Below are 22,380 nucleotides of genomic sequence, written 5' to 3' on the forward strand. Positions count from 1 at the left end.
GTCGCGACGGGAGTCCAACCCCGCGTCGCTGGCCACACTACACGCGCAGAGGAGGGGCAGCGGCTGGGGGCTCCGGTACCCCAAGGCACCCTCTCGGATCGCTAGAGAAGGCTTTCTCACCGAGGGCGCATCGCCCCCACCCGTTCGTCCTCCCAAACGGGCCCCACCAGGCGGCGCTCCGGGGCCGACAGGGCTCGCGGGGCGGGGGGCGGATCTCCGGCAAGGGACAGGCACAGGGCAACCCCGAGCGCTCGCGGCCGGTGCCCCCTCGAGGACGCCACCCCCGCCTCGCCCGCGCACGGCGTGGTCACGTCACCGCCCAGAGAAGAGAGCTCCCCGCCTCCCGCGAGGCGGGCGAGAGAGAGGGACGGAGACGGGGACACGACCCGTGCCGGGAGAGAGGGGCAGCCCCTCGGGCTGGCCAAGCGCCGCGGCGCTGGCCCGGCCCGCCGCGGGCGCTCACGAGCCCCGCCAAGTCCTCCGAGTCACACCGCCCCACGCCACCCACCCCCCGCCGGCGCGGCGAGGGGGGGAGGAGAGGAGAGGGGAAAGGAAGACGAGGCGCCCGCGCCCCCGCCAGGGGCACGGGTGCGCCTCCCTTGCCGACTTCTTCCACCACCCGCTCCTCGGACACGCCGACGACGACGGCGGCGGCAGCCCGAGGGGAGTCGCCGGGGAAGGAAACGACGCCACCGCTCGGCCTCAGGCACCTGAGGCGACCTGGAGCGCTCCAGGGGCACCACGGAGGGCCGGGCGCAACGCGCTCAAGCGCGCCCAGGCCGGGCGGTGAGCAGCGCGGCGTCGGGCCGGCCCTCCCCGCGGAGGAGGGGAGGGCCGCTCGCCACGGACCCAGGGCCTTCGGGAAAGGCCGGCGAGAGTGTCCGCCGCGTCCGAGGACCCCGGTCCCGCCAGCGCCGCGAGGCAAGAAGGCGGGAGGCCGGGGTCGGGCCGGAGTCCGCACCACCCCCAACCCCGGCGCGCGCCCCCCGCGCACCCGCCACGACGGCCGGGCGCGGAGGAGCCGGGGAGGGAGGGGCCCGCGGGCAGAACGAGAAGAGCGGTCGCATCCGCCGTGGACGCCCGTCCCTCGTCTGACGCGGCTTAGGCCCGGCCCAGGAGAGCACGAGATCACCACATCGATCGATCGGCAGCAAGCTGCGGCCCCGAGGGGGCTTCCCGAGGAGCAAAAGCCCAGCGAGGACGGCGACCGGGGGGACCTGCTTCCGCCTCACCGGCAAGCCCCTCGACCCCCGGGGGGGGGGGGGCAGGAGCGACCGGACAACCCCAGACACAGCGGGGGACGCCTGACACGCGGCACGGAGCCTTGCGAGACAGGGGTTGTCACGGCCAACGGCCGGGTGCCCACGGCATGGAGCGCACGGGGGTAAAAGACCCACCGCCACCTGCCCACACCGCCCTCCCTCGGGTGCCGGAGACCGGAGGGCGACACCGCGACCCGGGCCACCTGGAGTCCAGCACGAGAGCCGGCGCGCAGGCCCAGGCGGACGGCTCAGGCTCCAGCGAGCGAGGACAGGGACCGGCTCGGCCGCGCGGTCAAGCCCGGAACCCCACCCGCGCCCAGAGGCCCACATCTCTAAGGCGAGCGACGGACGGACCGGCTGTCTTTTACGTCTGCCTGTCGTCTGTCTGCCTGTCGCCGAAACACAACGTGTCAGCACCTACCTGGCAACAAAAAATGTTCATTTCGGGCAAGAAAATAACCGCGCCTGCCGGCGGGGACCAGCCACAGGTCACCGCGACCTCCCGGGACCGTGACACGGCCAACTGTCCCCAAAACCTGCCCCACGGCGCCCCCCCACCCCCACCCCACGGAGCCCCCAGGGCTATCTGGTCGACCCAGGGAACGGGGGCGGGGAGGGGAGGGGAGGGGAGGAGGGGCGATACGCGGTCGGTGGAGACGCCCCCACGCCGCCACGCCGCCACGCCGCCACGCCAGTGATCTCCGAGAGGAGACTTTGAAAAATCATCAAAGTTCTCCGGAGGCAGGCACCGTGCGGAGGCCGTCCCCCGCGGCCCTCAGGACCGCCCCGTGCCTACCGCCGTCCCCAACCCCGGCTCGGGCCAGGGGAGGTGGAGGGCCACGCGCGGCAGAGGCAGCCTCACCGGGAATCGCCACCGGGGCCGGACGCCCGAACGGACGGCCCGCCCACCCCCGCGTGGCACCCGGTCCGACCGCCCGGGACCCACCTCCGCAGCGGGCCTCGGAAAAAGGGGAGAAAATCGCGTCCGACGCCCGGGACCCCCACACGTGCCCGCAGCCGGGTCTGTCGCGCCACCCACGGGCTTCCCCTCCAGGCTCAGACCGGTCCCCGTCGCCAGGGCGTGACCACGGGAGACAACCGAGTGACACGGAAGGAAGGCCCGAAGATCGCCCGGAGCCACAGGACGGACGGCGGGACACACCCTGTCCCCCGCCCCCGAGGCGGCCCAGGTCGGTCCGCGCGGGCGGAGGAGGAGCCACCGGCGGGTGCTGGTCGACCCACCCAGGCGGCCCGCACGGCCTCCTCCGGGAGCGAGGCGGAGGCGACAGCGGCGACAGCGGCGACGGCGACACTCCCTCGCAGCTCCGGAGGTCCAATCTCCGGCGAGCGCATCGCGCGCCGAGGCCCCGGCGACAGCCGGACGCTCGCGCCGGAGCCGCCCTCCTCCTGGAACTCGGCCCCGGGAAACCGACACCAAAGCTGTTCCTTGCCTGTCGCCGCCGAGCCTCCGGAGGGGACACGCTCTATAAAAGCGGCCGCCAGGTGGCACCCGACAACCGGCGCGAACGACAGCGGGACAGATCCGGGCGGCGAGGCCGTCAGGGCGCCTCGGATCTCGCCTCTCGGCCCGGGGACGGCGGAGGGCCCCGGGAGCACACGGCCGCGCACCGCGCGAACCCCCGTCCTCCCGGGGCGGGGGAGCCTTGGAAAACCCGTCCGTCCGTCCGTCCGTCCGTCCGTCCGTCCGGCCCGCTGCCGCCCGGAAAGGGGGTCGCGCTCGCCGCGCGGGGCTCCCGGGACGACTCAGGCACGTTTCCGAGGTCAGGGAGGGAACGTAGAGCCGAAACCAGGCGAGGACTCTTAGGACGGCAACGGATGCACCGTTTTTTCTCGTGTCCTTCCTTTTTTTTTTTTTTTTTTCTTTTTCTTTAGGATTTTATTTATATATTTATAAGACGAAGGAGGGAGGGAGGGAGGGAGGGAGGGAGGGAGGGAGGGAGGGAGGTCACGAAGGAGGTCTGAACCAAAGGCGCTGGAGAGGACGGTGTGCCCCCCCCCCCCCCCGCACCACCTTCACCTCCACCCTCTCAGCGTCTGGGACCTGACCCCCCCCCCCCAAATACTTGTCTATTGGGTTGAATGAGAAGAGGTCGTGGAAGAGGAACTCAATTCTGGGGGGGAGGGGAGGCTCAAAGAACATAAGGATTTTCTCTTTCTTTCTTTCTTTCTTTCTTTCTTTCTTTCTTATAACACAATCTGTTTCTCCAGAATTCTCCTGCTCACGCTCAACTTCCTGTCCTTGAAGAGAAGAATGTCATTCACTCCCCTCCTGGCGCTCTCCTCCAAGGCACCTTCCAGGGGCAGGAGAAAGGGTGTGCTTCTCTTCTCAGAGGAAAAGGAGGGGAGTCAGCGGGACCTTCTTTCACCTGGGGGGGTGGGGGGAGCGGCGGTGTGCGTGTGTTTCTTTGCTGCTGCTGCTACTCTATCAAAGTGTCTCCAGGTAGGGAGGCCGGGGTGGCTCAGCGGTTGAGCGCCTGCCTTTGGCCCAGGGCGTGATCCCTGCATGGATGGAGTCTCCTTCTCCTTCTGCCTGTGTCTCTGCCTCTGTGTGCATCCGTGCGTGCGTCCGTCCGCGTGCGTGCGTGCGTGCGTGCGTCCGTCCGTGTGCGTGCGTGCGTCCGTGTGCGTGCGTGCGTGCGTCCGTCCGTGTGCGTGCGTGCGTGCGCGCGCGCGTGCGTCTCAGGACTACCTACATAAAATCTTCAATCAATCAACGTGTCTATGGTTCAAAACAGTACTCTGGTTTCCTTCGTATCCAAGTCCTATGTCAGATTGGACTTTTGACAGGAGAAGGGAGGGCGGGCCACATTTTCTTCTGCCCTGGCGGAGGAGAAAGGGAAGATGGGCGGGCACAGACCTGGGCATAGTCTTCTCTGTCGTGGGGGTGAGCGGAGGAGTCGGATTCGGCTCTCACGGGACGGGGTCTAATTTCTCCGTGGACGGACAATTGGGCAGAACGTCAGGCGAACGGAGGACGAGTCATGGTCAGAAGACCATGGACAAGACCGGCTATAGATGCTGGAGTTTCCGGAGCAATGATTTCATCAGAGGCACGCGAAAGCCAAAGACTTCCAGGGAGCGTGTTTATAGACGCCTCGGCCCGTAGGTCCTTCCTTTCGAATGGACAGTGCTCCCATCCGGTCGGTCGGTCGGTCCGGTCGGTCACCTTAGCATATCTTCTCCAGCTCCCGTGAGCCGTGTGGTCGTGCAATTCTACTTTGGGCCTAACGGGGGATGGATGGGACCGACCGTGCCACAGAAAGGGAGACCGCATCGAGTCCTTGAGCCTAAGGCACGTCTAAGACAGTGACTCTCTAAAGTACGTGGAGGGGATCCCTGGGTGGCGCAGCGGTCGGTTTGGCGCCTGCCTTTGGCCCGGGGCGCGATCCTGGAGACCCGGGATCGAATCCCACGTCGGGCTCCCTCCCTGTGCATGGAGCCTGCTTCTCCCTCTGCCTCTGTCTCTGCCTCTCTCTCTGTCTCTCTCTCTCTCTCTCTGTCTCTCTCTCTCTCTCTCTCTCTCTCTCTCTCTATGACTATCATAAATAAATAAAAATATTTAAAAAAATAAAAATAAAATAAAGTACATGGAGGCAGAAGGAGGCCAGCTGGAGTTTTGTTGTGTGGGTTGCGTATCTGTGGCAATGGGGTGGGTGTGGGTGGCTGTTGTTTGTTTTCTGGACGAGGTGAAAGAACCCTTTGAGTGCAAGTATTTGCAGAAGGGGTCCGGCGGGATGGGAAGGTGTGGGTCAGTCCATTCACCGAGAAAACCGGAGACTCGGCCTTTTTAAGAACTCGGCAACGGGAGGAGTATAGCTTGGCTCATCGCAGCAACTGGCAACTCAGCAGAAACAACAGAACATTCCCAGAATGAATGGAGTTTGCAGGAGCCAACGTGAGCATGCCCCACCACCCTCCGCGGGTGCGTCCGTGTAAACACACACACACACACACACACACACACACACACACCCCGGCCTTCCATTTCCAAATCCACCAGAGGACTCAGGGTTGGTTGGGGGTGGGGATGGAGGGTGGCGGGTGGCAGAAGGGAGGTTCAGGGCCATCCATTCCAATGGCCCTCATTCAATCATTTCATTCAAATGCACATGGCTGTCTGTTAAAGTCCGAGCCTGGGACTTCTCTCCATTGAATGGCTTTCTGCACCTCCCCCAAACCCTCAGGCTGCGGCTCCCAAGCTGTGGGGGAGGGGAGAGAAGAAAAGAGAAGAGAAGAGGAGAGGAGAGGAGGGGAGGGGAGGGGGAAAGAGAAGGGCAAAGAGGATGTCTGAAGAACTCACATTGTTTGGGGTCCAAAAGCGACCCCTCCTGGTTTCCTGACCCAGGAAACCCCAATAAACCCTTTGGGAATCAATCCTGGATGTGGAGGATGCCATCTCACTCTTAATGCCTTCCAGGGGTGGGGGTGCGTCTGGGAGGGCGTGGCATGGCGGGGACTGGTGAATCTGATGGGGAGTTAAACACATGACCACCGTGGTGTCTTAGGGTCCAGAGGCCAAACACAGGCATGGAGTGATATGGGCGAAGGACTAAGGGAGGCCTGGCCAGGGACAGTTCTGACTCATCCACCCTGGGTGAGGGCCCAACAAGGACACTCTTTCCTCTAAAGCGACGGGCCAACAGTCTCCTGGTTCCCCATCGACCTGTCCTCCCTCTCGCACCCACTTCCCAAGGGAAATCCTCAGTCTCATTCGAAGTAGTCCCCGGCTGTGTCACAAGCCACCTTCTGTCTACTAAAAGGAGTAAGGAAGATGGACAAACATGAACCAGCCCGACAGATGGCACCTCCGCACGGAGGGGTTGGGGGGTGGGGCCCTCCCCGGACAAAAGGTGACTCTGAGCTTGAAAACATGAAAGGGCAGAAGCTCCCGGCCCCCGGCCCGGGCCCCGGGCCCCAGGCCCCGGCAGGCCCGCTCCGTCAGAAGAGCACTCAACTTTTGATTGCAGTCAGGGTTGTGAGTTTGAGCCCCACGTTGGGTCTAGAGATGATGAAAAATGAAGGAACAAACTCTCAATAACTTAAGTATGTATGGAGCGCCTGGGTGGCTCAGCGGTGGAGCGTCCAGGGATCCCCGGGTGGCTCAGCGGTTTAGCGTCTGCCTTCAGCCCAGGGCCTGATCCTGGAGACCCAGGATCGAGTCCCACGTCAGGCTCCCTGCATAGAGTCTGCTTCTCCCTCTGCCTGTGTCTCTGTCTCTGTGTCTCTCGTGAATAAATAAATAAAATATTAAAAAAAAGAAAGAAAGAAACGACTACAACATTCCATTTTAGGTGACGTCTATTTTTCTTTTTACCACAACTGGGGGGAAGAAAAGCAAAACAAACAAAAACAAACAACAACAACAACAAGACCCCACCCCCACCCCCCCACCCTGTCCTTGGCTCAGAGTAAGGGAATTCCTGGGTCAGGTTGAAAGAGGGGGAGGGGGTGATATCCTGTCGTCCGCAGTGTGGAAAACCAGGGTTCAGCAACCTGGAATTGTTTCTGCCTCGCCAGGTAGACAGACGTGGTCACTGTCGTCAGCCCTGCAAAAGCAAGGCAAGAGGGGATCCCTGGGTGGCGCAGCCGTTTGGCGCCTGCCTTTGGCCCAGGGCGCGATCCTGGAGACCCGGGATCGAATCCCATATCAGGCTCCCGGTGCATGGAGCCTGCTTCTCCCTCTGCCTGTGTCTCTGCCTCTCTCTCTCTGTGTGACTATCATAAGTAAATAAATAAAAAAAAGAAAAAAAAAAAAAAAAGCAAGGCAAGAGGGAAGAACCTCCGCATTTCCAAGCACCTCGTAGGGGCAACCTGGGAGGCTCGCTGGGGTTAAGCAGCTGACTCTCGGTTTCATCCGCCAGGAGGTGGCACTCTTGACTCGCCCAGTGAGGCCGCGGCGACCTCTGGAAGGAAGGTATCAGGCTCACGGTTTCCGAGGGGCTCGGGTGGCTCCCGAGAAGTGGATCTGAGTGTCTCCAGGCTGTCTGATCCTATCTGAGTCTTAGGATGCGATTCCAGGGGCCCCTGGCCCGCTCGGTCAGTAGTGAGCACGACTCTTGACCTCCAGGCCGTGAGTGCGAGCCCTACGTTGGGAGTAGAGATCACTCTGAAAAATAAACCGGGGCGGGGGGGGGGGGGGGGGGGGCGGAGGAAGAGAAGAGAAAAGAAAAACAGATGCCATTGCACTCAAGGAAGGCAGGTCTTGGTGATACAAGGGATTCTTCCAACAGTGGCCGGTCACAATGAGAACATATTCCCACGGAACAGACCTCACGCAGGTGATTGGCAATTGCCATAAAAGAAAGATAACTCATTAGAAAAAGAGAGAGAAAGAGAGAAAAAGAAAAAAAGAAAAGAAAAGAAAAGAAAAGAAAAGAAAAGAAAAGAAAAGAAAAGAAAAGAAAAGAAAAGAAAAAAGATAACTCACTGAGAGTTTCTGAACACTGACGGGTCACAGGTAGGGAGAAAAGATAAGGATTTTAAAGATTTTTTTTTCTTTAGATTTTATGTATTTATTCATGAGAGACACAAACGCACACACAGAGAGAGAGAGAGAGAGAGAGAGAGAGAGAGAGGCAGAGACACAGGCAGAGGGAGAAGCAGGCTCCATGCAGGGTCTCCAGGATCACGGCCTGGGCTGAAGGCAGCGCTAAACCGCTGAGTCACCAGGGCTGCCCAAGGATAAGGATTTTAATTTGTTTACAAACTCACTCGTTCCTCCAATTTCTCTAAGGTATAGATATCTCTACAGACAAAGTTTCCTTCAAACTGGAAGAGCAAACATGAGGGGATCAGCAGTGATTTGAACAAGAGTCTTTAAAAAAGGGTCATCAGGACGCCTGGGTGGTTCAGCGGTGGGAGCAGCTGTCTTTGGCTCAGGGTGTGATCCTGGAGTCCCTCATCGGTCTCTCCCTGCAGAGCCTGCTTCTCCCTCTGCCTGTGTCTCTGCCTCTCTCTCATTGTGTCTCTCGTGAATAACTAAATAAAGTCTTTAAAAAACAAAAACAAAGAAACCGGTCATCATTGTCTTTCGCTCTTTTCAGTTCCATGTTGTTCCTTTTAGTTCTGTTTGTTTAAGATTTTATTTATGTATGAGAGAGAGAGAGAGAGAGAGAGAGAGAGAGAGAGAGAGAAGCAGGCCCCATGCAGGGAGCCCGATGCGGGACTCGAACCCGGGACTCCGGGGTCACGCCTTAAGCCCAAGGCAGAGGCTCCACCGCTGAGGCACCCAGAAGTCCCTGGTTTTGTTCTGGGTAAATGCAGCTATTTCACTAGTTCTGGCAATTCATACTGTTGTTCGATGATCTCAGGGTGACCAGAAACTGAGATGTGTCAAAAGTCCTTTGCGTGGTTCTTCTGGAATCTGGGATAAATAAAAAATAAATAAATAAATAAATAAATAAATAAATAAATAAATGTGTGTGTGTGTGTGTGTGTGTGTGTGTGTTTTGTTTGTTTTTGCAAGAGCGTCAGAACGTGGCATGTACATGACATGGCGGTCACCGGTGAACGTGGTTAAAGACCCGAGGAGAGTTGGCTAGAGTGCAGTCGAGAAGAAAAACGGATTATGATTTGTCACACACGGCATTTTAACAATGTACCAGGGCACGTTACCACTTAACGAATTTACGTCGCTTTTGGAACACCCACAGCATTCACGCAACCAATATAATCTAAGAGGGCTTATGATTCTTTGTCTGACGCTGCTTCTCACGTGCCTTCACATAGCAGGTAAACGACCTATGTTAGTCAAGAGACTCAACCTAGGGCTAGACTTTTCTGGGATCCGCTGAAAATCCATGACCGGATGAAGGAACCAGCAAACAGCCGGGCAGCCAGCCGACCAGCCAGATACACAAACCATCCATCCATCCATCCAACCAACCAACCAACCAACCAACCAACCAACATCTCAGAAGCTTTCAAGGCCCGGGCCTATAAAGGATCACGGGTCATTACAAAACTGAAAACAATGTCAGTATCTGTTTCGCCAGGGTGGCCCTAGGAGATTCCACAGGAGCTTACAGAGTTGTCTCCAAAATGTAGCTCCTTTAATATTGAGAAGTTTTCACTCTCTCACGGAGGTAATTCGCGGATAAAAAGGAATATAAAAACCTGGCTGGTCCGGAGAGAGAAAATAATAATAATATATTTTTCTCTTCTCTGTTCACAATCCCTTGCCATGATGAGACTACCAACGCAAGGAAATCTCTTCATTTTAACAGAGACAAGAGCCGAGTCTTAATGCTATACCAGTGTACTAGTAAAGCTCACTTCTCCCAATCTCAGTCTGTCCTGACCATGCCTACAATTCCTTTTCAAAAAAATCTGCTTCCGGGACGCCTGGGTGTTTCAGTGGTTAAGCCTCTGCCTTTGGCTCAGGACGTGATCCCGGACTCCCGGGATCGGGTCCCATAGCGGGCTCCTTGCATGGAGCCTTCTTTTCCCTCTCTCTGCCTCCCTCTCTCCCTCCCTCCCTCCCTCTCTCCCTCCCTCCCTCCCTCCCTCCCTCCCTCCCTCCCTCCACTCCCTTCCTTCTGAATAAGTAAATAAAATCTTAAAAAAGAAAAAAATAGCCAGGCTCATTTCAGGACAGAATTATTTTCTTTTCCCTCACCAAAACATGTATTCTCACGCCTTGTACGTTTCCTACACATCTCCTACTTGTCACACACGGAATTGTTTTCCTTCTCGTTCTCCAGTAGTCTCCATTCCATTGGCAGGCTTTTGCAAAATTGTAATATATTAACTTCCTTTCAGAGAGAGAGCACTGTGTGAAGGGGGGAAGGGGGAGGAGGAGGAGGAGGGAGAGGGAGAGAGTGGGAGACCGAGCATCTTTCCTTTTTTACACTATTTTGTTTCTTTATTCCTGTGTGTGAGAGAGAGACAGAGACAGAGACATGGGCAGAAGCAGGTCCCCCCCCCCCCCCCCCCCCCCCCCGCAAGGAGACGGATGCAGGAAAGGATCCCAGACCCGCATGATCGGGAACGAACGAACAGAACTTCATCCCAGATCGTGGGAACTTGTGAAATATTGGCACTCGTCCTTATCGCTCCGAGCTGTCCTGTTCCGATGATGTTTACCCGCGCCAGCCTTTGAACTCCTAACCTACAGTTCCTTTTTTTTTTTCTTTTTTTTAATTTTTATTTATTTATGATAGTCACAGAGAGAGAGAGAGAGAGAGAGAGAGAGAGGCAGAGACATAGGCAGAAGGAGAAGCAGGCTCCATGCACCGGGAGCCCGACGTGGGATTCGATCCCGGGTCTCCAGGATCGCGCCCTGGGCCAAAGGCAGGCGCCAAACCGCTGCGCCACCCAGGGATCCCATAAGCTACAGTTCCTTTACAAAGGGATGTTAGCAATATAGCATCCGGAGGTAGAGGAAACCTCTCCCTCGTAGAACCCACAGGGACACGTAGACACAGACGAGACGCCAACAAAGTATATAGCCTCGGTCTCACTCCTATCTATCTGTGGAGAGGTCACGAAAGACCCGATGTTCCGATCTCCCCGCTGGCTGGTTGACAACAACTCCAGTGGCCAGCGAGCGTGACCGGGTCCGGACCCCGTCCATCCTTTGGTTTCCATTTCGAAAGAGAAGAGGCCGGTTTCCTGCAAAGATACCCAAAGCCGCAGCAACAACCCAACCCGAAGAAGACCAGAGCGTCTGTCTCCCCGAGCGAGCCGAGCACTGGTTCCTCACTCACCAACAGTCGGGACATGACTGATGGAACCAGAGGGATTCCTAGGTTAGGTTCCGGTCCCTGGGCTGGCCTCATTGCCAGCTTTCTCTAATCGTGGAGAGCATAGCATTGAGGCATGAGCAAAGCACCCCATTCACCCGGTTCGGGCCATCTGAGCCTCAGGTTCCCCTTCCACGTGTCCCAGGTCAGCGAGCACTTGCAAGTAAGTATAGGCCCCCTAAGCAGTCCAGTGGTAGCCTGCCGGAGTTTCCTGTGGCTGGCGGGGGGGTGGGGGTGTCCTGTGCTCAACCTTCGCTGCAGGGTTCTCTAGGGTCTGGTTCGGTTCACCCCGCTTTTCTGCGTGCGTGTGCACGTGCGTGTGCATGCTCCATAAGGAGCTGGGGCGTCCTCGGGAGGAGGGACGCCGTAGAGAGTGGACAGTTTATTCTCTGATCTTGGTACGGGCAAGGCTGTAGGGCTTGAACTCTATGGGAACCAGGAAGGTTTTCTTCCGTTTTCTCATCGTCAGTTTTGGCAGGTTGCCTTTTAGCGATCGATCAATCCGATCGAAACAAAACAAAACAAAACAAAACAAAACAAAACAACTTCTTTTCCCTTTTTGTAAAGATTCTGTTTATTTTCTCCTGAGACACAGTGAGTGGGAGAGTCGGACCGACACACAGGCAGAGGGAGAAGCAGGCTCCATGCTGGGAGCCCGACGTGGGACTCTGATGCCGGGCCTCCAGGATCAGGCCCCGGGCTGAAGGCCGCGCTCAACCGCCGAGCCACCCGGGCTGCCCACCTTTTTCTTTTCTTTTCTTTTCTTTTCTTTTCTTTTCTTTTCTTTTCTTTTCTTTTCATTGTTTTATTTTCAAAAGATTTTAGGTGTATGCGATGTTTACACCCAGGTTAGGGCTCGTCCTCACAACCGAGAAATATAGAGTCCCACACTCCACCCACAGTGCCAGCCAGCAGCCACGCAGCCCTTCATCGATTTCATTTGTTCATTTATTTGCTTGCTTGCTTGCTTCCTTCCTGGCTTGCTTATGTATACATTCATTCAGCCGGTCGGTCGGTCAGTCGATCAGTCCAGTCAGTCAGTCCTTTTAATTAATCATTCATTCTTCCCTGTTTTAGAGATGTTCTTTATTTATCCATGAGAGACACACAGAGACAGGTATTGACAGATGCAGAGAGAAGCAGGCTCCCCGCGGGGAGCCCCAAGTGGGAGTCGGGGCCCCAGGACCCCAGGATGATGACTGACCTCAAGGCAGATGCTGAACACGGAGCTACCCAGGCATCCCCGTTGCTTGACTTTTTAGGGGAGGCAGACAGGCAACGTGCACTCAGTGGCACGGAAATAGAGCCCAACTAGTGCTGAGTTTTCTGGGAGCCGTTTGGGCCTGGGTCAGTGTGAAAGCCAATGGAGCAGGGCCCAGAAACGTTCAAGGCTGAGAATTTCCTTCCTCCATAATCATCATTTCACAGATGCTTAATTGAAAGTGGTATCTATGGTATGGCAAACGTCTTTCTCTGTTTGGGTTCTAGCAAGACCCAGAGAGTCGAAGCCCCTAAGCTCACGGACTGAAAGTTGCAAGTTGGATGCAGAGATAGTCAGGCAGGCAGGCAGAGCCGGAAAGGCAGGCGCCACACCGGTGGGTCCAGGTGTGAGGAGTGTGGGATCCCAGGGCAGCTGGGACGGACACAGCCTGGTCCGGATCCACCCAGGTCAGTAGCGTTTCCTGACACAGGACAGGCACCAAAGAGGGGCCTTGGGGTGGCTTTCCTCCTCCGCCTCCTTGGGATGGGGACATCTGCCCCACTCGGGGCATGCCCCCCACCCGCCTGTGCGGTGTGTGGAGAGAGACCCTTTGTCTCGCCGTCACCGCTACAGCAACCGAGGACAGTCCTCAAACAGGAGCACGGTCACATGAGCATCGGTCCCATCTGAACCTATTCCCTCGTTGGGGATCCTAGGGTGCTAGGGTGTGTCTAGGGATACACCTGGAGGACGAGGTCCTGTGTGTGGGAACCCGACGAACGCACAAGAGGGTGGGTGGCGGTGGGAAGGAAGAGGTGCGGACGAGGTGTGCTCGGGTGGCATACCCGAGTTTGAGCGTCTGCCTTCGACTGGGCTCCGGGCGGGCGTCATCACGGCTTTTTGGGGATCCAGCACCGCACCGGGCCCCCCCCCCCCCCCCCCCCCCCCCCCCCCCCGCGTGGAGCCTGCTTCTCCCTCTGCCTGCGTCCCGGCCTCTCTCTGTGTGTCTCCCGTGAATAAATACAGTTTATTTATTCATTTATTTTTTAAATATTTAATTTATTTATTCGAGAGAGAGAGAGAGAGAGAGAGAGATCGGGTGCCCGATCAATACAGTGTAAGAAATTAAACTTAAGAGTAAAAAAATGGAGGGCAGCCCCGGTGGCGCAGCGGTTTGGCGCCACCTGCAGCCTGGGGTGTGATCCTGGAGACCCGGGATCCAGTCCCACATCGGGCTCCCTGCATGGAGCCTGCTTCTCCCTCTGTGTCTCTGCCTCTCTCTCTCTCTCTCTCTCTCTCTCTCTCTCTCTCTCTCAATAAAAAAATCCTTTAAAATAATAAACAAACAAACAATGAATGAATGAATGAATGCATGCACGAACGAACAAATAAATAAATAAAATTTAAAGAGTTTCAAAAAAGAGAGTAAAAAAATGGAATGGAAAGATAACTTGGCGAGGAGGATGTGTGAACGTATGTAATGCCGCTGAGCGACTCTAGGCTTAGAAAGGGTTACAAGGTTCCATCGTAGGTGACGCCTGTCTTTTGGACCACAACCGAAACACAAAACAAGACCTCCTGTCCCTGGCTCAGAGTAAGGGAGTTCCTGGGTCAGGCTGGAGGGGGTTCCTGTGGTCCGCAGAGTGCAGAACCCCGGTTCAGCCATCTGGACTCTTTTCTTCCTGTCCGCGGAGACAGGCGTGGTCGCAGACGGCACACTCCTGTAAAGGCAAGGCCAGAAGGAAGAACTTCAGCATTTCTTTTGCTCTTCTTTTCTGTTCTTCCGGTTGTTGTGGTTCCGGTGTCGTTGAGCCTCAGCATTTCCAAGCACCTCGTAGGGGCAACCTGGGAGGCTCGCTGGGGTTAAGCAGCTGACTCTCGGTTTCGTCCGCCAGGAGGTGGCACTCTTGACTCGCCCAGTGAGGCCGCGGCGACCTCTGGAAGGAAGGTATCAGGCTCACGGTTTCCGAGGGGCTCGGGTGGCTCCCGAGAAGTGGATCTGAGCGTCTCCAGGCTGTCTGATCCTATCTGAGTCTTAGGATGCGATTCCAGGGGCCCCTGGCCCGCTCGGTCAATAGAGATCACTTTGACAAATGGACCCCGGGGGCCGGGGCCGGGGCCGGGGCCGGGGCCGGGTGGGGGGCGGGGGGGGGAGAAAGGGAGGGGAGGGAGGAGGGGAGGGCGGCGTGGGGACCGGGGGAGGTCGAAAGAAAGAAAAACAGACGCCATTCTACTCAAGGAAGGCCTTGGTGATACAGCGGATCCTTCCAACGGTGTCTGGTTGCAATGAGCACGGATTCCCACCGACCTTCTGAAGAGGATTTAACAATCGCCAAAAAAAAGGAAGATGACTCACTGAGAGTTTCTGAACTCTGTTCAGGGTTTCGTGGACCTCATTCAGTTCCACGTTGTTCCTTTCTGTTCGGTTTCCATGCAGCTTTTTCATTAGTTCCGGCAACTCCTACTGTATGTAGTTGGACAATCTCAGGGTGACCAGACACCGGGATTCGTCCAGAGTCCTTTCCGCGAATCTTCTGAAAAGTGGACCGCATTGTTGCAAGACCTTCCTAACAACACCTGCACGTGACAGGGAGGTCACCCACGGATGGACGTGCCTAAAGACCCAATGAGAATTCATTATAATGCAGTCGAGAGGAAAATCCGACCAGTTTCTGTCACACACACATACACACACAACACACATGCACGTACGCAGAGCATTTAAACAGTTCGAATGTGGAGTGACGGCACTCTACCAGGACACGTTACAAGTTTAGGAATTTCATTTCCTGTTCGGAACACCGGCAGCATTCACCCACACAATGTAATCTAAGAGGGCTTATGGTTCTTTGTCTGACAGTGCTTCTCATGTGCCTTCCCATAGCAGGTAAACGACCTATAGTAGTCAAGAGACTCTATTTAGGGTTTGGCATTCTGGGATCCGCTGAGAATCCACGAACGGGTGAAGGGACCAGTAGACAGACAGACAGACAGGCAGCCAACCAGCCAACCAAAAACATCTCAGAAGTTTTCAAGGCACATGCCTACAAAGGATCACGGATCATAACAAAACGGAAATCTTCAGTGTCTCTTTCGCCGAGGTGGCCCCTAGGAGATTCTACAGGTGCTTTTAGAGTTGTCCCCAAAATGAAGCTCCTTTACCGTGGAGAAGTTTTCACTCTTACGTAGTAGGGGAAGACCGGATACAAACGAACCCAAAAAATAAAATAAATAAGTAAATACCAAAAAAAGTGAAACAAGAACAACCAAAAAAAAAAAAAAAGGGAATCTAAAAACCTTGCTGTTCTGGGCAGGTAAAGGGAGAGACACACACACACACACACACACACACACCCCAAAAAACAAACAAAAAACCCCCAACCAAACCACACCAAACCAAGCCAACCAACCAAACAAAAAAGCACCTTGTCTTTGTCTTTTCTTCTCTGTTCACACTCTTATCGAGAGTAGACTACCAATGCAAGAGAATCTCGCCATTTTAGCAGAGAGAAGAGCCAAATCTCAGTTGTACACCAGTGTAGTAGTAAAACCCACTTCTCCCAATCTCAGTCCGTCCTGACCACGCCTGCAATCCCTTTTCAAAGAGTCTGCTTCTGGGACGCCTTGGGTGGCTCAGCGGTGGAAGGTCTGCCTTTGGCTCAGGGCCTGATCCCAAGGGTCCTGGGATCCAGACCCACATCGGGCTCCCCACGTGGAGCCTACTTCTTCCCCTGCCTGTGTCTCTGCCTCTCTCTCTCTCTCTCTCTCTGTGTGTGTGTCTCTCTGTCTGTCTCTCTCTTTCTCTGTCTCTGCCTCACTGTGTCTCTGTGTCTGTCTCTCTGTCTCTGTCTCTCTTTATCTCTCTGCCCCTTTTCTCTGTCTCTTTGTCTCTCTCTCCCCTTCTCTCTGTCTCTCTCTCTTTCTCTGTCTCTGCCTCTCTCTGTGTCTGTCTCTCTGTGTCTCTCTGCCTCTCTTTTCTCTGTCTCTCTCTCTTTGTCTCTCTCTCCCCTTCTCTCTGTCTCTGTCTCTGCCTCTGTTTATCTCTCTGCCTCTCTTTTCTCTGTGTCTCTCTCCCCTTCTGTCTCTCTTTATCTCTCTGTCTCTCTCTTTGTCTCTCTCTCTCTCCCTGTCTCTCTCCTTCTCTGTGTCTCTATCTCTGTCTCTCTTTGTCTCTGTCTTGCTTTCTCTGTCTCTCTCTATCTCTCTGTGTCTCTGTCTCTGTGCCTCTGTCTCTCTTTGTCTCTCTCTTTCTCTGTCTTTCTCTCTGTCTCTCTCTGTCTCTGTTACTCTCTCTCCTTCTCTCTGTCTCTCTCTCTGTCTCTGTCTCTCTCCCATGAATACATAAATAAAATCCAAAAAAATAAAAAACAGAAAACAAAAAACAAATCTCAAAAATCTCCTTCATAAATCCCTTCTATAATTTCTTTTTCCATTCCGTCAGTCTTAAGTGTTCTTTCTCTAAATAGCCAGGCTTTGGGACGCCCCTGTGCCTCAGCGTTTGAGCGTCTGGCTTCAGCTCAGGGCGTGATCCCAGACTCCTGGGACCGAGTCCCATATCAGGGTCCTCGCATAGAGCCTGCTTCCCTTGTCTCTGCCTGTCCCTGTGTCTCTCGTGAATAAGTAAATAAAATCTTAAAAAAAAAAAAAAAAGCCAGAGTCATTTCAGGACAGATTCATTTTCTTTTTTATTTTATTTTATTTTATTTTATTTTATTTTATTTATTTATGATAGTCACAGAGAGAGAGAGAGAGAGAGAGGCAGAGACACAGGCAGAGGGAGAAGCAGGCTCCATGCACCGGGAGCCTGATGTGGGATTCGATCCCAGGTCTCCAGGATCGTGCCCTGGGCCAAAGGCAGGCGCCAAACCACTGCGCCACCCAGGGATCCCCGATTCATTTTCTTTAACCACCACCACCACCACCCGTATTTTCATGCCTTGTATCTATTCTACATGTCTCCTACTATCTCACACACAGAGGTTGTTTTCCTTATCGTTAACCAGTAGTCTCGATTCCATGTGGCAGATTTTTTAAAATTGTACTTATTTTACACTTTTTGAGAGAGGAGAGAGAGAGAGAACTTTGTGAAGGGGGAAGAGAGGGAGGGAGGGAGACAGAGACAGAGACATAGGCAGAAGCAGGCTCCCCACAAGGAGCCAGATGTGGAAAGGGGTCCGGACTCGGATACCCCCCCCCCGCCGCCCCAGAATTGGGCCCTGACCCAAAGGCCGATGCTCAACCCCTCAACCGCTGAGCCACCCAGGCGGCAGACTGTTAACTCCTAGAAACCTCAGTCTCTGGTGAAAAGTCAGTAGGAACCACGGGCACATTGTCTATCGTACCAGAAATCCTTAGATTGTCAAATGTATGAATACATGTGATAGTTTTTAGAAACACGTGTGTGTGTGTGTGTGTGTGTGTGTGTGTGTGTGTGTGTGTATGTATTGTTGGGCTGGCTGAGAGACAGGGGCACCCAAAATGGCGGACATCTCAAACTGGGTCAAAATGGCTGATCTTCCCGTCAAAGCATCCCTGACCACCACATCATCTCCAGTGAGTCGAAGCCTAGATGGGAAACCGAAACTTTCCATCCAGGAACCGCCCCCGCCCCCTCCCCATCGTCTGATACTATCCCCCCCCTACTCCCAGCCAATCACCTAAGGACACGGTGTTCCCTTGTCTAATTTGGCTAGGGACCCACCCGGATCCAGAGTCGGAACCAAGAAGGCTTCAAAACCCCCACAGTCCCCAACCCCGCGCGACTTCCCTGACTCTGGCCACCTCTCCGAGTCATGGAACCTCGCCCAGGAGCGCTCCCCATTAAAGCACTCTCCTACCTACTGCCTGGCTCTGCTGGTTTTTTATTTCTCCGCTGTTCATTTTGTAAAAACCTAACATGTAGGACACAATTTTTTTTTTAAGATTTAAGAGAGGGGGGGGGGGGGGCAAAGACACAGAGGGAGAAGCAGGCTCCAGTGCAGGGAGCCTGACGTGGGACTCGATCCCGGGACTCCAGGATCACGCCCTGGGCTGAAGGCGGCACTAAAACGCTGAGCCACACGGGCTGCCCTGTATGATACAATTGTGAAGGAAGCACGAAACAGGGGATCCCTGGGTGGCTCAGCGGTCCTGCAGGGTGCCCGCTTCTCCCTCTGCCCGTGTGTGTGTGTGTGTGTGTGTGTGTGTGTGTGTGTGTGATGAATTGTGAATTAAAATTAAAAAAAAAAAAGAGGAAGGAAAAGAGAAACGAACAAACCAACCTGAAACACGTTTACTGACACACCCAGGTATCTGCAGGTTTCCTGAATCAGACAAAAGAGAAACACAAAAACTGAGGTGGGGGGAGGGGGGGGGGAAGGAAGAAAAGGGCAAGGGGTGGGGGAGGAAAACACAACACCACAAAACAAAAAAACCACCTTGGGTGTCTTACTGACTCACACTTTAGTATTTTACCTTTCTGTTGGAAAGACAGACGCCAGGTATCCGATGAACTGAACCCAATTTATCAATTAAGCTAGTTACACCTTCAAAGTTCCAGGTCACCAAAGATTTGGGAAGCTATTGTAAAAGTTTAACCTATAGACCTTTTTTTCATTTATTTATTTATTTATTTATTTATGATAGTCGGGGGGGGGGGGGGAGAGAGAGAGAGAGAGAGAGAGAGAGAGAGAGAGAGAGAGAGAGAAAGAGAGAAAGAGAGAAAGAGAGAGAGGCAGAGACATAGGCAGAGAGAGAAGCAGGCTCCATGCACCGGGAGCCCGACGTGGGACTCGATCCCGGGTCTCCAGGATCGCGCCCTGGGCCAAGGGCAGGCGCCAAACCGCTGCGCCACGCAGGGATTCCCCCCTTTTTTCATTTTTTTCTTTTTCTTTTTTTTTAACCTGCTTGCTCGTCACAAGGAAAAGTACACGAGACGGACAAAATCGATCATTTGAAGTAGTTTCCGTGGACAAATCCTCAGAGGCACAACTCCACTAATCCGTTGAGTTCACAGCAAAGTTGAGTACGCCCGTCCCTCGGGGCCTGGACCCTCCGGCATGGGCATGGCATCCGGGTGGGTCCCGGTGGAGCAAGGGGATAAGTAGTTCTCCTTTTCTTTTCTGTGCCTGTGGGTCTAACAAGACACCACACGTGTCTCGTTTCTTTGTAATGAGGTGGCGGAAGGGTCTATCTCGATCACCACCATTCCAGGCCCACAAACTGTGACGGGAGCACAGCACATCCCACCGCCCACCCCAACGGCGGCGGGGGCGGGGGCGCGTGGGGACAAAACCGGTTATCCGTATGAAGTGTGACGGTGATAGGTAGCTCCCAGGACACGTCTTTTTACAGGAAACCCACAGGGACCGCGGATACGCAGAGATGACTGAGGCTGATGTGAATCCGAAGGCCTACCCCCTGGCAGATGCCCACCTCCCCAAGAAACTCCTGGACGCGTGTTCAGCAGTCCCGTAACTACAAGCAGCTTCGGAAAGGAGCCCACGAAGCCACCAAAACCCTCTGTGGAGAGGCATCTCTGAGTTCATCCTGATGGCTGGCTGCAGACGCCGAGCCCCTGGAGATCATGCCGCACCGTCCGCCGCCCGCCTGCCTGCCTGCCGCGTGAAGAGAAGAACGTGCCCTACGTGTTCGTGCGCTCCAAGCAGGCCCTCGGGCGGGCCTGCGGGGTGTCCGGGCCTGTCCTCGCCTGTCCCGTCACCATCCAAGGAGGCTCGCAGCCAAAGCCGCAGATCCAGTCCATTCAGCAGTCCATCGAAAGGCTCTTCGTGGAAACCGCTGGCCTCTGTCCCACCCCTCACGGAGCCCAGCCCTCCCCCCTGGGGTTGTGTCTACCGTCTGCGTTCGCATGTAGTTTCTCCAGCTGCCTTCTCTCGTTCTTTTTTTTTTTTTTTTAAATTTTTATTTATTTATGATAGTCACAGAGAGAGAGAGAGAGAGGCAGAGACACAGGCAGAGGGAGAAGCAGGCTCCCCGCAGGGAACCCGATGCGGGCACACGAGCCCAGGGTACCCCTTCCACCTCCCCAACCCCCGCCCCGCATCCAGCCCCGAGAGGAAGGCAGCCGCCCAACCACTGAGCCACCCAGGCGTCCGTCCCTCTTTTCCTTTCTCTTATCCGTCAACCTTCCAGCCTTCCGCCTCCACCTCCGCCTGTTCCTTCATCTCGGTTTCCTCCTGGAAAACAGGCTTTGTCCGTGGTTGCCTCCCTCTCAGCCCTCTGAAAGAGGTGGAGTGGGTTGGGCATCAGTTCTGGTGCTCGTGCGTGCGTGTGGACTTGGGATTTCCGGCGTCCGCCTGCCTGGCCTGCTTTCCCCGTCTTCTTCATGATTTGGACTCAAGGGAAGTGGCGGGGGGTTGGGGGGGGGGAGATCGGGTCCTTATTTCTCTGGACCACCTCTTGGGTCCCATCCCACGAGGCATCTTTCTGATGGGGTGACCTAGAAGTCCGAACGTAGGGAGGGAGAGAGAGAGAGAGAGAGAGAGAGAGAGAGAGAGAGAGGAGAGAGGAGAGAGGAGAGAGGAGAGAGGAGAGAGGAAGGGGCAGAGACCTAGGCAGAGGGAGAAGAAGCAGGCTCCACGCAAGGACACAAACAAACCTTCCAAAAAAAGAGAAGGAAAAAAAAGGTAAACTTGCGGCAACGGCCCGGCCGCTCGGGGGTCGAGCTCCGCCTTCAGCCCAGGGCGTGGTCCTGGAGACGCGGGCTCAGAGTCCCAGGTCAGGCGCTCTGGATGGAGCCTGCTTCTCCGTCTCCGTCTGTGTCTGATGAAAGAAAGAAAGAAAGAAAGAAAAGAAAGAAAGAAAGAAAGAAAGAAAAGAAAATGAATAAATAGTAAGTAAGCAAGTAAGTACGTACGTACATACATACATACATAAATGCACATACATACAAACAAAGACAAACTCGGGGCAACGGCCCGGCCGCTCGGGGGTCGAGCTCCGCCTTCAGCCCAGGGCGTGGTTCTGGAGACGCGGGCTCAGAGTCCCAGGTCAGGCGCTCTGGATGGAGCCTGCTTCTCCGTCTCCGTCTGTGTCTGATGAAAGAAAGAAAGAAAGAAAGAAAAGAAAGAAAGAAAGAAAAGAAAATGAATAAATAGTAAGTAAGCAAGTAAGTACGTACGTACATACATACATACATACATAAATGCACATACATACAAACAAAGACAAACTCGGGGCAACGGCCCGGCCGCTCGGGGGTCGAGCTCCGCCTTCAGCCCAGGGCGTGGTTCTGGAGACGCGGGCTCAGAGTCCCAGGTCAGGCGCTCTGGATGGAGCCTGCTTCTCCGTCTCCGTCTGTGTCTGATGAAAGAAAGAAAGAAAGAAAGAAAGAAAGAAAGAAAGAAAGAAAGAAAAGAAAATGAATAAATAGTAAGTAAGCAAGTACGTACGTACGTACATACATACATACATACATACATACATAAATGCACATACATACAAACAAAGACAAACTCGGGGCAACGGCCCGGCCGCTCGGAGGTCGAGCTCCGCCTTCAGCCCAGGGCGTGGTTCTGGAGACGCGGGCTCAGAGTCCCAGGTCAGGCGCTCTGGATGGAACCTGCTTCTCCGTCTCTCCGTCTCTGATAAATAATTAATAAATAAATAAATACATACATACATACATACATACATACATACATACATAAATACATAAATACATGAAAGATAAATAAATAGATAAACGAATGAATAAATGAATGAAGAAATAAAAGAATAAAGAAGTACGTACATAAATACATACATAAATACGTAAGCAAATAAGGAAATAAGTAAAGACATACATACATACATACATACATACATACATACAAACAAACCTTCCAAAAAAAAAAAAAAGGGAGAAAAAAGAAAAAGGCAAACTGGCGGCGACGCATGGGGGCTCGGCGCTCGAGCGCCTTTCTCCCCGTGCCGAAGTGTCTGCCTGTCTTTGCGTCTGTCACGAATAGATCCATAAAGGAGGATCAAGGGCGAGACCGGGGGAATCGCTGGGTATGAAACACCGGTGGCGGTGGCACAAACCACTCAAGTCCCCCGCACGGGGAATGGAGGCGGGCGCGAGGGAACGGCTTGCTGGTCGACCCGCGGAGGGGCGGAGACACGGGCGCGCCGTGTGGCTGGCGGAAGCGGGCGGGGCGGGGCGGGGCGGGAGACC

At 54.9% G+C, this 22,380-nt stretch overlaps 2 long non-coding RNA genes and 1 pseudogene across 3 annotated transcripts; 1 reads left to right on the forward strand and 2 right to left on the reverse strand.

The window, feature by feature from the left end:
- Window positions 1–6,563: 6,563 nt before the first annotated feature.
- On the reverse strand, window positions 6,564–7,360 carry LOC144310031 (uncharacterized). The gene is made up of 2 exons (XR_013375796.1): window positions 7,081–7,360; window positions 6,564–6,829 (listed from the first exon to the last, which is right to left on the reverse strand). It is a non-coding gene; the product is annotated as an uncharacterized LOC144310031 (long non-coding RNA).
- A 758-nt stretch (window positions 7,361–8,118) lies between these two features.
- Window positions 8,119–18,854, reverse strand: LOC144310033 (uncharacterized). 2 transcript variants are annotated; one of them, XR_013375798.1, is made up of 3 exons: window positions 15,272–15,499; window positions 14,584–14,842; window positions 8,119–8,646 (listed from the first exon to the last, which is right to left on the reverse strand). It is a non-coding gene; the product is annotated as an uncharacterized LOC144310033 (long non-coding RNA). The 2 variants fall into 2 exon arrangements; XR_013375797.1 differs by lacking the exon at window positions 8,119–8,646 and adding an exon at window positions 18,488–18,854 and having other exon boundaries at window positions 14,404–14,842; window positions 15,272–15,407.
- A 546-nt stretch (window positions 18,855–19,400) lies between these two features.
- LOC144310032 (NHP2-like protein 1 pseudogene) lies at window positions 19,401–20,444 on the forward strand (annotated as a pseudogene).
- Window positions 20,445–22,380: the final 1,936 nt, after the last annotated feature.

This window comes from Canis aureus, unplaced genomic scaffold, assembly GCF_053574225.1.
Source record: "Canis aureus isolate CA01 unplaced genomic scaffold, VMU_Caureus_v.1.0 ptg000352c_RagTag, whole genome shotgun sequence".
NCBI classification, from domain to species: domain Eukaryota; kingdom Metazoa; phylum Chordata; class Mammalia; order Carnivora; family Canidae; genus Canis; species Canis aureus.